Below are 13,213 nucleotides of genomic sequence, written 5' to 3'. Positions count from 1 at the left end.
GCTTCTGGTCAACAGTGGGCTATTAGGAGCCTTTTGGGGAGTCAAAAGTTACACTGGATTTTTGACTGTGTAGGGCTTCACAGCCCCTAACCCCCCAATTGTTCAGGGGTCACCTGTATACACATATACATATACATAGATGTATAGATAGAGACACATGTTCACATATGACATGTCCTTATATTGAGGCAATAAAATTCATGGTAGTTTGCATTTTTAAGGATTTAAGAAGAATCTCTTACTTTTTCTACCTCTTATCTCTAGACCGTCATTGAAAGGGCTTATATGATTAGTAAAGGCCCACTCCTGATAATCTCCCTTTAGATTAATTTAATTGATTAGGGACATTAATTACATCTTAAAAATCCCTTCTTCTTTGCCATACAGCAAAACACAGTCATTCTAGGGAAATCCCATCACCTTTGCCACAGCACAGCCTGTTGGGTAGAAGTAAGTCACAGGTTTCACCCACACTCAACGAAAGGAGATTACACAAAGGTGTGGATCACTGGAAACTATCTTAGAATTCTGCCTACTATGCTGGAGGATGGACAGGTCTGACTTTATTACAGGGAAGTCTGAGCTGATAGCAAATAAATGAGCTCACCACTGAAGATCAGCAGTTGCATACAGAGCATCCTCCTTGAGTTCTGAGCAAATTCTAACTACTATTCACTTTATTTCAGTGAATATTGGTTATTCATGCTCACTACAATTTTCACAATATCTTCTGGTGGTTAAAATTATAATAATTAGCTTTATTTAATAATAGGGTAATTAGTCCTTGAAAGAACAAATATCACTAAGATCTGTCTAGCCAAATTGCTTGGTGAAAGACCGTTCTACTTCGTGAGTTGGTTTCTGAAGATTTATTCCTATTGATGATCAGTGGTTTGTCAAATATCCAAAACATTAGAATTCATCCCATCCTGAGCTGCAAATTTCTCAGCTTTGCCTTGCAAGCTTTGGAGATCAATGTTGCCATACTTCAAATCTGGTATTGGTATTTGGAGGGGGAAAGGAGCCATGATGGGAGATGGTTGAAATAAGCAGGTTGTGGTGGACCCTCGGATGTGCCAGACAGAGTCCATCAGGAATGAAGGACTTGTTAATTCAGCTGTTGTGAGTGTTACTGGAAGATGACCCATATCTGTCAGCCCTCCTTGAGAATTGTCATGAGTTGAAAAAAATTGCCTTGTTCAATGCCACATCCTTTCCCAAGGATAACCCACATCCAGTGACTGTAAGAGAGAGGGGCATGAAAGTCTGAGGGGTCCACTCAGCTCCAGAGCTAACTGTGGGGTGATCCCATCTAATCACTAGGATCAATGTAAATTCAACTTCTTTTCAATCTTGCTTCCTTTTCCTCTCTTTTTTTTTAATTTATTTTTTATTTTTAGCATAACAGTATTCATTATTTTTGCACCACACCCAGTGCTCCATGCAATCCGTGCCCTCTATAATATACACCACCTGGTACCCTGATCTCCCACCTCCCGCTCCTTCAAAACCCTCAGATTGTTTTTTAGAGTCCGTAGTCTCTCATTATTCACCTCCCTTTCCAATTTCCCCCAACTCCCTTCTCCTCTCTAACTCCTCATGTCCTCCATGCTATTTGTTATGCTCCACAAATAAGTGAAACCATACGATAATTGACTCTCTCCGCTTGACTGATTTCACTCAGCATAATCTCTTCCAGGCCCGTCCATGTTGCTACAAAAGTTGGGTATTCATGCTTTCTGATGGAGGCATAATACTCTATAGTGTATATGGACCACATCTTCCTTATCCATTCGTCCATTGAAGGGCATCTTGGTTCTTTCCACAGTTTGGCGACCGTGGCCATTGCTGCTATAAACATTGGGGTACAGATGGCCCTTCTTTTCACTACATCTGTATCTTTGGGGTAAATACCCAGTAGTTCAATGGCAGGGTCATAGGGAAGTTCTACTTTTAATTTCTTGAGGAATCTCCACACTGTTCTCCAAAGAGGCTGCACCAACTTGCATTCCCAGCAACAGTGTAAGAGTGCTCCCCTTTCTCTACATCCTCTCCAACACTTGTTGTTTCCTGTCTTGCTAATTTTGGCCATTCTAACTGGTGTAAGGTGATATCTCAATGTAGTTTTAATTTGAATCTCCATGATGGCTAGTGATGATGAACAGACACTTCTCCAATAAAGACATACAAATGGCTTTTCCTCTTCTATAGCTATCAATCCCAAGAGCACTCTCTAATAAGTGACCTCAGACTGATGTCTTATTCAGTCTGCTTTTTAGAGAGCCTACCCTTCCGTAGCCAACAGAGAGGATTAGGGAAGCATAAGGATTTGGGTCCTCTCCTCTGGCCAGCCACCCCATACTACTCACTCTTCCCTCAGCATGTAGTTCTCCATTTCCTTGATTTTGCAAAGGCTACTTTCTCTGCCCTCACTTCTTCACTCTGTGATTGAACTTCCATTCATTCTTAGCAATTTGTATGAAATGTGAACTTTGTGTATCCTTCCTTGTCTGCTGGGGAAAATTAATTCCCTCTCTCTGATTTCCTAGCTTTTGCTACATGCCTGTGCTATATGTACAGTACACATTGCATCTTATTCCACTTATTTGTTCATGTGTTATTCTTTCCTGTTTGATTGTATATTCCTTGGGGGTCTAGCTCATGGAAGGCAAGTTGGTTAAGAGGTATCACAAAGCTTTACAGAAAACATTGGCTTTCAAAAGGAACTTGCTGGGTTGGTAGACTTCAGAGAGGTGGAAGGATTCATTTCCACATTATAGGTAGGATAGTGCAAAGTCAGCAACAAGAATGAGCATACAGCAGGGCAGTGAAGTGGTTAAGTTAGCTGTAACAGAGTTGGAAGTAATGGAAGATGAGGAAGGACCAAAAGGTCTGGATGAACTTGTGAAAATTTTTAAGGTTATGTTAAGGTGTGGGCCAACTCTGGCAAACTTCTATGGCCCAGGAGTCAAGTAAGTAATAGGAATTAATAAAGATGTTTTGGTATATAACAATTTTTGACACTGGAAATTAGGTTCAGGTATAATTTCACTTTTTCTTTGTCACTAGAAAAACAATAATGCAATTGTGATAATAAAGGACACGCATCATCCATTCTTAGTGTTGGGAAATACAATTGTTAAGATTTATTGCAATGATATTTTTATTCCCATTGTACACATGAAGAAACCGAGTCTCAGAGAAGTTTTATTGTTTTTTTTTTTACTTTTTTCTGCTTTCTTTTGCTTTGACTACCCCTCTAATCTTAATCAGTGGTTTGTCAAATATCCAAAACATTGGATAATGCTTACTTTGGATACAGTTTCTCTTCTTTTTCTAGTTTATTAAAGGTGAAACTAACGCCTTTTGTCCTCTGCATGATTTTTTTTTCTTTCATTTGTTTTAAGAAGTTTGATCATGATGTGCCTCGAAGTACTTTTCTTCATGTTTCTTTTGTTTGGGTTTTGCTTTGTTTTTGATACTTTTGGATCTGTGAATTTATTGGTTTCTTTTTTCCATATCTGGAAAATTTTTTAGCCATTATCTTCAAATATTTCTATGTCCATTTTTTTGGAAGGCCGATTATACACATATTAGGCTCCTTGAATTTATGCCATAATCCACTGATGTTTCATTCTCTTCTTTTTCAGTCTTTTCCTGTCTGTATTTCATTTTATAGTTTCTTTTCTGTGTCTTAAACTTTCCTAATCTTTTCATTCTCATTGACTAGTCTACTATCAGTCCTATTTAGTGTATCATTCATCTCAAACATTGTAATTTTTATTTCTTGAAGTTAAATGTTGTCATTTTTATACCTTCCACTTATTTCCTTAACATACTTAATCTTCTACTTTCTTTTACATTTTCCGGGTATTATAGCTGTTTTAATATCTTTGTCTTTTAATCTTGTTATCTTTGTCCTTTTTAGGTGAGTTTTCCTTAACTGATTTTCTTCTTCATTATGTGTAGTATTTTGCTGCTCCTTTGCATGACTGGTAACTTTTTACTGAATGCCAGACAATTTAAATTTTACTTTGTTGTGTGCTGGATACTTTCGTGTTTCTCTAAGTATGGTCTTGGCATATGATTAAGCTTCTTGAAAACAGTTTTTTGTGGGATCAGAAAAGTATTCAGTCTAGGGCTAATATTCCCTGCAGTTCTAAGACAAAACCTTTCTCTACTAATTCATTCACGGAATTATGTGGTTCTCTTCTTTATTGGTACGTAGAGCCTGGGTGAGCTTTGCAAATGTTCCTTCTAATCTTTTCAGATGGCTCTTTCACTGGTCTTGGGAGCTTCCTCACTTGTATTAGCATTTAGCTGAATATTTGGGAGGGACTTTGTAGATCTCCAAAGTTCTCTGTCCAAACAGGTCTCTTATCTGCAACACTCTGCCAAGTTTTGGTTGCCTCCATCTCTCAGAACTCTCATCTCTGTCTTCTCAGCTCAAGAAGTTCAGTGGGCTCTGCTTAGGCTCCCAGTCCACATGCTACAGCTTAGAGACCTTCTGTAAGTGGTAATAGGAGGCATTAGTAGAGATCAGCTACATTGTTTCCCGTCTCTCAGGAATCACTTCATCAGTTGAAGTCTAATAATTTGAGAATGATTGTTTCATATATTTTGTCTGGGTTTTTAGTAGTCCCTGTTACTCCATACTGGCAGGAAGTAGAATTTCTGCACCTGAGAAGTTCTCCATATACAAAAAATTAATTTTAAAAAAGCAGGAGGGCTAACTGGTTTGGTCCATTTCACAGATTTTAATTACTTTATCTATTTTTTTATTACTTTATGTTGTTATGGCTCTTCTTCGCCAGTGCCCGCTGTTGTTCAACACCGGCAGGACAATGGGGTCTATAACACTGGAACATCACTTCCTTTTGTCTCCCTCACCCTGGGGCTGGTTGTGGTTTCCTCCTGCTGCTAATCTCTGGGTGTCCTCACTGTGGCCACTATGGAGGAGTGCTGTTTAGATATTCTCTTTCACTACAAGGGGAGCATAGTTGACTGAGAGGCCTAGGTTTCCCACCATTCAGTGGATCTATCTGCTGCTGTTAGGCAAGGTCATGTTTTCCCTAGGCTGCTCCCAGCCAATAACTGCACCATGACCAAGGAACTAGATCCAGTTGATCCTTTCATGCTTGCCCATCCTCCTCTAATGATGACTTGTTGCTTACAGACCCCCATTCACCTTTCTGAGACTTTGTCAGAACCTTAGCTGCAGCCTGAGGCTCTTTGTACCCAGTTCTTCCTTTCCTTTGATAGATGGGTCTGACTCTGAAGGCTGTAACTGCCTGTCGGTGCTCCCTCCTGCTTTGTACTTCACAGAGCCTTTTCTCAACATATCCTTAGTATACCTAATCCCACCTTGGTGTCTGCTACATAGAGGACCTTCTCCTGTTTGGTTTTTTTAGTTACCCCAGTACTGTCATAACTAAGCCCCCCATGTTCAATTCCTTCTGTTGAACCACCTGCCATGACATCTTTATTTACTGACAAGACCTTGATTCTATCTGTTCCTAGAAGACACTTTACAAATAATATGTGGGCATATTATCACGTAGGGCTTGTGCCCCTCACCTCTATTTCAGCCAGATGAGGTCCACATTTCAGTGTTGCTCCTGGGCTACAACAATCCAGTTTTGATTATAAGTGAACAGCTTTCCTTCTCACACATTCATTAAGCTCCCTGGCCACTCAAATCCCTCACTTGTAGCCAGGGTCTGCCATTTGTTCAGAATGCCCTAATGGAATCTTCATACCACCATTAGAAGGCTTGAGGCGAATCCTCGGTGAATTTCTGGAAACCCCAAGTACAGGCTGGCGCCTTGAAGCTTGTCCTGCTTTACTTCAAATGGTGTACAAATAGAAGAGGGCTTATTTGGCATCCTGGGGTTTAGAACTATTTATGAACAGCACATACTGAGTTTGAGTCATGAATAATGTGTCCCACTGGCTGGACAAGGGTAGGGGGTTGACTTGATTGTCTTTTTACTCCCCTTTCTCTCTGGAAATCCAATCGATTGGGACTAATTTGCAAGCTGCCTGTTTTAGACAGGTGCAGGCTCTCAGACACTGCTGCTAATGTAGTTCTTTATTCTACTCTGAACTCTTTCCTCCTTGGGAAATAAAAAGAGATTTACCAAGAAAAGCAAGTTGTATCGATGGTAGTGAGCCTGTTTACACATATGACCACAATTCTGGGTACCATCACCCTTGAGCTTCAAGACAGCACCATCCCCAAGACACCCACCTCCCAGTGTGTGAGGGGCTTGCACATTTCATCAAAGTTTGTGGAGTGAGAATTATAGTAAATCTTCTAGCCTTGCCCATACAGATACTTCATTTCACACAACGATACCTTCTTCTTCCCAAGGCTTACCTCCTAACCACAGTGTTTATAACTTTGTTGTGCCACATATTTATTATCTGAGCCTCTATTTAAATGTTAAAATAAGAGTTATAATGGTATCTGTCCATCCTCATTTCACAAGATTCTTACAAGGGTCAGATTCAAAGCAAACTAGCACATGCCAATGCACTGTTAGTATTAAGTGCTGTCAAAGTTAACATAGCTATAACCCTCAAATGAAACAGTAGAAAAATAGATGAAGTGTGAGCTGTAGCAGAATCAGGCAGACCTGTATGCAAATTCCAGCTGCATTCACTTATCAGTATGTGGCTTTGGGAAAGATCCCTAACTTCCCAGAAGCTCAGTCCCCAACTGAATGTAAAGATAATTTAATTTGTTTTAAAGCCGACAATAGTCTCTCATTCTGCCTTCTTGTATGATCTTTGTTAACTTATACAAATTGCTTTCTTCATCTATGCAACAGAAATAATAATATCTAATCTGCCAACTAACTGGAATTGCTGTAAGATTAAATGAGAAAAAGAAACCTAAGTCTAAGATTTTAGCAAATTGTAACTATAAGGTATTATTATTATGTTATGAACAATAAATACTACCTTTATCAATTAAAAGCCAATGATAGAGGGACACCTGGTTGGCTCAGTTGGTTGAGCAGCCGCCTTTGGCTCAGGTCATGACCCCAGGGTCCTGGGTTCAAGTCCCGTATCGGGCTTCTTGCTCGGCAGGGAGCCTGCTTCTCCCTATGCCTCTGCCTGCCACTCTGCCTGCTTGTGCTCTCTCTCTCTCTCTCTGACAAATAAATAAATAAACCCTTTAAAAAAATAAATAAAAGCCAACAATAGCAACAAACAATGAATGAAGTCTACAATAAATGGTGAAGGAGCTCTACTGGGTTGGAACAAAAGGAACAATCATCTTGAGAAAAAGAGATTTTTAAAACAAAATTTTATCTAATTGCATAAATATTCAAACGAATCTATGTGTAAGGACTACACGTATGTCAACAATATATATAGAATTTAAGATCCGTGATTTAATTCTTCAGGAAGTTTTTACCATTCCTAAAAAACTTCAGTTAGGGGCTCCTGGGTGGCTCAGTGGGTTAAAGCCTCTGCCTTTGGCTCAGGTCATGATCCCAGAGTCATGGGATTGAGCCCCGCATCGGGCTGTCTGCTCAGCAGGGAGCCTGCTTCCTCCTCTCTCTGCCTGCCTCTCTGCCTACTTATAATCTTTGTCTGTGAAATAAATAAATAAAATAAAATCTTAAAAAAAAACAAAAAACAAAAAACAAAGAACTTCAGCTACTCATAAGACCTGAAATTTCTAACAACTAAAATTCACTCTTTTTCAGGAAAGGAAGTGAGAAAACTAATATTAATGGAATGTCTCTTATGTGGTAGATACTTCTTAAGTGTTACGTAATTTAATCTGGAAAAGTGTTTTATGATATAGGTCTTATTATCACCAATTTAAAGATGAGGAAATGAAGACAGAGTGTGTGTTAAATCATTTGCCCAAGGACAGTCACAGCCCGTAAATGATGGATTCTTGTACTTAAAGCCAGATATATCTAACTTGAAAAGGGATGCTCTTTTTTTTTTTTTTTAATTTTAACAGCCATCTACTTTGAGGTTAAGATTGCAATCCTAGGAGTCCTTCGTTAGAATGGGAATACAAGCATTTGTTGACTTACTAACATTCACTTTAGAATCATGGCACATAGGAATTCCTGGAAGCCCACACATTTCTTACAGTCCTGCAGTTGTTTCTTCTAGTTTGTGGATGATTATGTTACCTTACTGGGCAAGGCAAGACTTGGGCAAAACCAATAGTTCTTTTCTACCTCATCTTTCCTCCTTCCCTCAGGGCATTTTTGCTCCCTTCTGGCTTTATTTTTAAAATTTTTGTATAAACATATAATGTATTATTAGCCCCAGGGGTACAGGTCTGTGAATCACCAGGTTTACACACTTCACAGCACTCACCATAGCACATACCCTCCCCAATGTCGATAACCCCACCACCGTCTCCTGACCCCTGGCAACCCTCAGTTTGTTTTGTGAGATTAAGAGTCTTTTATGGTTTGTCTCCCTCCCTTCCTACCCCCAAACCCCCTCACGTTGCATCTCCACTTTCTCATATCAGGGAGATCATATGATAGTTGTCTTTCTCTGATTGACTTATTTTGCTAAGCATAATACCCTCTAGCTCCATCCATGTTGTCACAAATGGCAAAATTTCATTTCTTTTGATGGCTGCATAGTATTCCAGTGTGTGTGTGTGTGTGTGTGTGTGTGTGTGTGTGTGTGTGTGTATCACATCTTCTTTATCCATTCATCTGTTGATGGACATCTAGATTCTTTCCATAGTTTGGCTATTGTGGACATTGCCGCTATAAACATTTAGGTGCATGTGCCCCTTTGGACCACTACATTTGTATCTTTAGGGTAAATACCCAGTAGTGCAATGCTGGGTCATAAGGTAGCTCTATTTTCAACTTTTTGAGGAACCTCCATGCTGTTTTCCAGAGTGGCTGCACCAGCTTGCATTCCCACCAACAGTGTAGGAGGGTTCCCCTTTCTCCGCATCCCCACCAGCATCTGTCATTTCCTGACTTGTTGATTTTAGCCATTCTGACTGGTGTGAGGTGGTATCTCATTGTCGTTTTGATTTGTATTTCCCTGATCCCATCTTGATTTTAATGGATTATAGTGCAGTTTGCTTCCAATAAGCAATCTTTTGCACATTGAGAAATTTGAGACCATTGTAACTGGGGAAGGCATTTTTGAAACGGATTGACAACAACAAAGACAAGCTTGACCATTAGCTAAGGAAGCCCTTTGAGGACCGATGGCTTTTGCCTGGATTCCTGTGTCAACTTCCTAAAATCTAAAGGCAAGAATTTGGTGTTAAAACCATGGGTTATCCTTGCAGGAAAATGATATAAGGAAGCATCTTAGTCCATATGAGCTTCTATAACAAAATACCACAGACTGGGTGGCTTATAAACAACATAAATTTATTTCTCCAAGTTCTTGAGGCTGGAAATCTAAGATCAAGGTGCCAACATGGCTGAATTCTGGTGAAGCCTTTCCTTCCACTTCAGAGCTGGCACCTTCTCACTGTGTCCTCCCATGATGGAAGGATCTAGGGCGCTCTATGGGGTCTCTTTTATAATCTCATTCATGAGGTCTCCACCTTCATGAATCAAACATCTCCCAAAGGCAGCACGTCCTAATACCATCATCTTTGAGGGTTAATATTTTAATGTAGGAATTTTGGGGAAGGAGACAAACATTGAGACTCTAGCAGAAGGGACAGATAGTGTGACTATAAACTGAAGTTGTCAGATAAATGGTTAAGCTGTCAGACGAGATAAAAGCAGAGAGGTTGTCTTTGCTGTAATGAACTATATTTATGATAATGTGTAAGCAAAAGAACATGTATTAGCTTCTGATGGGAAGTTAGCCAATGACACAGAAATGGCACTTAGAAGATAGAAGTGAGCATGATTACTATTGTTATCATCTGTGTCTAATCACAATCTATGATGATTAGGTCATTACTCTTAGAGTACAAGAACAGGATGTGGTACTTCATGAAGATTGGGATTTTCTCATGAGACATAAGCAGATTTGCATCTGGCACGTAAAGAAGCACTTGGACAAAAAGGCAGGCTAGAGCTTCAGAACTCAAATTGCAGTTTATGTACATGCAACATTAGTATCACTTGGGACCTTCGAAAATGCAGAATCTCTGGCCTAGCCCAGACTTACTGAACCAGAATCTTCATTTTAACAAAATCTTTGGGTGGTTTTTGTGCTCATAAATGTGGAAATTGTTTTAGTGGAAGTCATCTCTCTCTCTCTCTCTCTCTCTCTCTCTTTCTCTCTGTTTGTCTTTCTCTGGGCAGGACTTCTTGGGGGAATAGCTACCCTCAGGAGAATGACTACCTCCAGAATGACTTACCATGTATTTTATAGGAACTGTATGTCTAGTAGCAACTGAAGTCCCCTAGGAAAGCTCTTCCCTACCAGGTCACAGATTGGGATTATGCTAACTCTGGGTTCCAGGAGAGGGAACTTCTGACACCTGGATTATTCCTCTATTAGCCTGATTCTCACAAAACAACCATCATTTTAAGACCAGCCTTTTGCAACTCATTCTTAAATTCCTCTCACATACTGTCCTTCCTCCTTTTCTTCCCTCTGTCCTCATTCATTTCTCTAGCTGTGTCCTGGAGTTGGCTTGTTAGGCTCCTATAGCATGCAAGAGACAAGTGGACCCTTTTCTACACAAGTCTACGTTCAGGATGTTGTGCTGGTAGCTTGAAATCAGCTACATCAAGAATATTTACTCTGCAGAAATTGCACTGCGGAATTCCGCCTACACTGCGGAAATGGCAAACCACATAAGTCATGCTTTTCCTCACCTCAGCCAGTCTGCCAGTATACTAGAACTGCTTCTTTCCTCTGCTCCCAACCTTTTCTTGTCTGCCTTCTTTCTGTATTATTAAACTCTCTCCTTCTTCTTTTGTCTCTTTCTCACTTTCTTTTTTTCCTCTTCACAGAAAATACCACCACCACCATGACAACAAAATAAAGAACAGCCTACATTCTCTTAGCCCAAATAGGATTTAAAGCCACAGAAAGCAACTGAAGAAGAAAGAGGAGAAGAAGAAGGAGGAGGAGGAGGAGGAGGAGGAGAAGGAGGAGGAAGAGGAAGAGGGGGAGGAGGAAGTTGTGCTAGGAATAATCCCTGGTTAAGAGAAAACAAAATAGTGATTTTTTAAAATGAGATAAATGTAGTCAAGTGTCAGCCTTTGCCAACAAAATCCTTGTCTAAGTGCTCAGAAATATTCCGTTATTCATCTAATTTATTGTTCTGTTCTATTGAAGCCTCCTTTCTCCTGAAATACCTATGCTGAAAATGATGAAAAAGTGATATTAGTCAGCTGAATTATATTCTTCAAATTCTAAGTATTAGAAAGGGTTTACTAGGTAGTCAGGACACTGTGCTAAGGGTCACTTAAATGTCTTATCCTCTAGGGGCACCTGGGTGGCTCGGTCCTTGGGTGTCTGCCTTCGGCTTGGGTCATGCTCACAGGGCCCTGGGATCAAACCCCACATTGGGCTCCCTGCTCAGCAGAAGACCTGCTTCTCCCTCTCCCACTCCCTCTGTTTCTGTTCCTCTCTCACTGTCTCTCTCTGTGTCAAATAAATAAATAAAAATTTTTTAAAAAATCTGTGACCCTCTATTACTTTACTACAAGTAAATATATTCTCAAATATGTCACAGGATAAAGAATTTGGGGTAGATGGGACTTAGAGACTAAACCCTTTGCATCATATTGTTACTCTGGGAAACTATGCCTGAAGTTCTAATCAACCAGTTTGCAAATTAACTTTGAGACCAAAACATATTGATGAGTTTGGATATTGTGTTTATTCTTTTTCCCTTGGCCATAATTTTTTTTTACCTTGACTGCCAATTTTCATGCTGACGTTCATAGATGCATGTTTTTGCATTTACTCATGTTTGGTTTCCCATATAGAGGCTCTATCGCAATGATGAAAATGTGTATATGGAGGATTCAGTATGTGATTATGATGATGAAATTGTAATTGTTCATTCATTCCATCATTCAGTGATCCATTCACTCCATAAACATGGGATGAGGATTGACTATGCACCAGGTTCTCACCAAGTGATAAGATGCAAAACTGAGTAAGACATGCCCTCCAGGAACTTACTATTTATGTTTGATGAAAGAGATGGACCCACATGCAGTAATGATAATGCCCTGTGATGAGTGCCATTCTAGTGGTTACTGACCAGGGGCTAACAGAGCACAGAGAAAGGAACAGATATTCACAGAAATAACTTTTTTAAATGAATTTTAATAAAAGAGTAAAATATTAATGTATGAAGAAGTATAACACTTTCCATGATATAAAACACAAATGGTGACAAAAATGAGACAGAAAAGGGCAGGGTGTGCTCATGAATATATATCAAGTCAGAAGGATTGGAGGTATGTGCACCTGTGCAGTAGATGATGATGTTATGGTTTGAATGTTTGAGTTCTCCCCAGATTTATATGTTGAAAATCTAATGCCCAATGTAATGGTATTAGGAGGTGGGGCTTCTGGGAGGTAATTGGGTCGTGAGGGTGGAGCCCTCCTGAATGTGATTCCTAAATCTCATAAAGGAGACCCCGCAGATCCGCCATGTAAGGAACACAGCAAGAAGGTACCAGCTGTGAACCAGAAAGCAAGCCTTCGTCAGAATTCAACAATACTGGCACATTGATCTTGGATGTCAGGGCTCCAGAACTGTGAGAAGTAAATCTCTGTTGTTTGTAAGCTACCCAGTCTGTGGTATTCTGTTAGAGCGGCCCAAATGTAGTAAGATAGAGGATTCTGGGGACTGAAAAGCTATTGATAGCTGTTGAGGCTGGTTGGAAAGTTTGTAGCCGGCTTTAAAGTGTCTTTCTTGAAAGTTGTTAAACAGCATCTTTTAAAAACAGGTATAACCACGACATTCATACCCATGAGCACATGTCATTTTATTGAACTCATTAAGAGGACTAGAAAGATATTTATAGGTGGTTCAGAAGGAGAATTCAAAGAGCCACATCTATGAGCAGTACATGATGTCAAATGAATTTACAAATACACGTAAAGCTGGATGGTCAGGGGTGAGATTGTAGGAACAGAAGATGGCAAAGTGTGAGACTTGGTTGTATTCACGCTAGACAAAATTCATCTTCATGGCTGCACAAGAATCACTCATTCCCTTGCTCTCACTTACCTAAAAATTACATAGCTGCAAAATAGCTCA

General features: G+C 39.9%; 1 long non-coding RNA gene across 1 annotated transcript in view; it reads left to right on the top strand.

The window, feature by feature from the left end:
- The window catches only part of LOC116575436, a 51,598-nt gene extending 40,126 nt beyond the window's left edge, over nt 1–11,472 (top strand). Inside the window, exon 4 of the long non-coding RNA XR_004279777.1 lies at nt 10,941–11,472. This is a non-coding gene — a long non-coding RNA (uncharacterized LOC116575436). The remainder of the gene's footprint in view (nt 1–10,940) is intronic.
- The last annotated feature ends 1,741 nt before the right edge of the window (nt 11,473–13,213 follow it).

Source organism: Mustela erminea, chromosome 16 (genome assembly GCF_009829155.1).
Source record: "Mustela erminea isolate mMusErm1 chromosome 16, mMusErm1.Pri, whole genome shotgun sequence".
Lineage (NCBI taxonomy): Eukaryota > Metazoa > Chordata > Mammalia > Carnivora > Mustelidae > Mustela > Mustela erminea.
The sequence above is the reverse complement of the archived record's forward strand: the minus strand, read 5'-3'. Positions and strand labels throughout refer to the sequence as shown.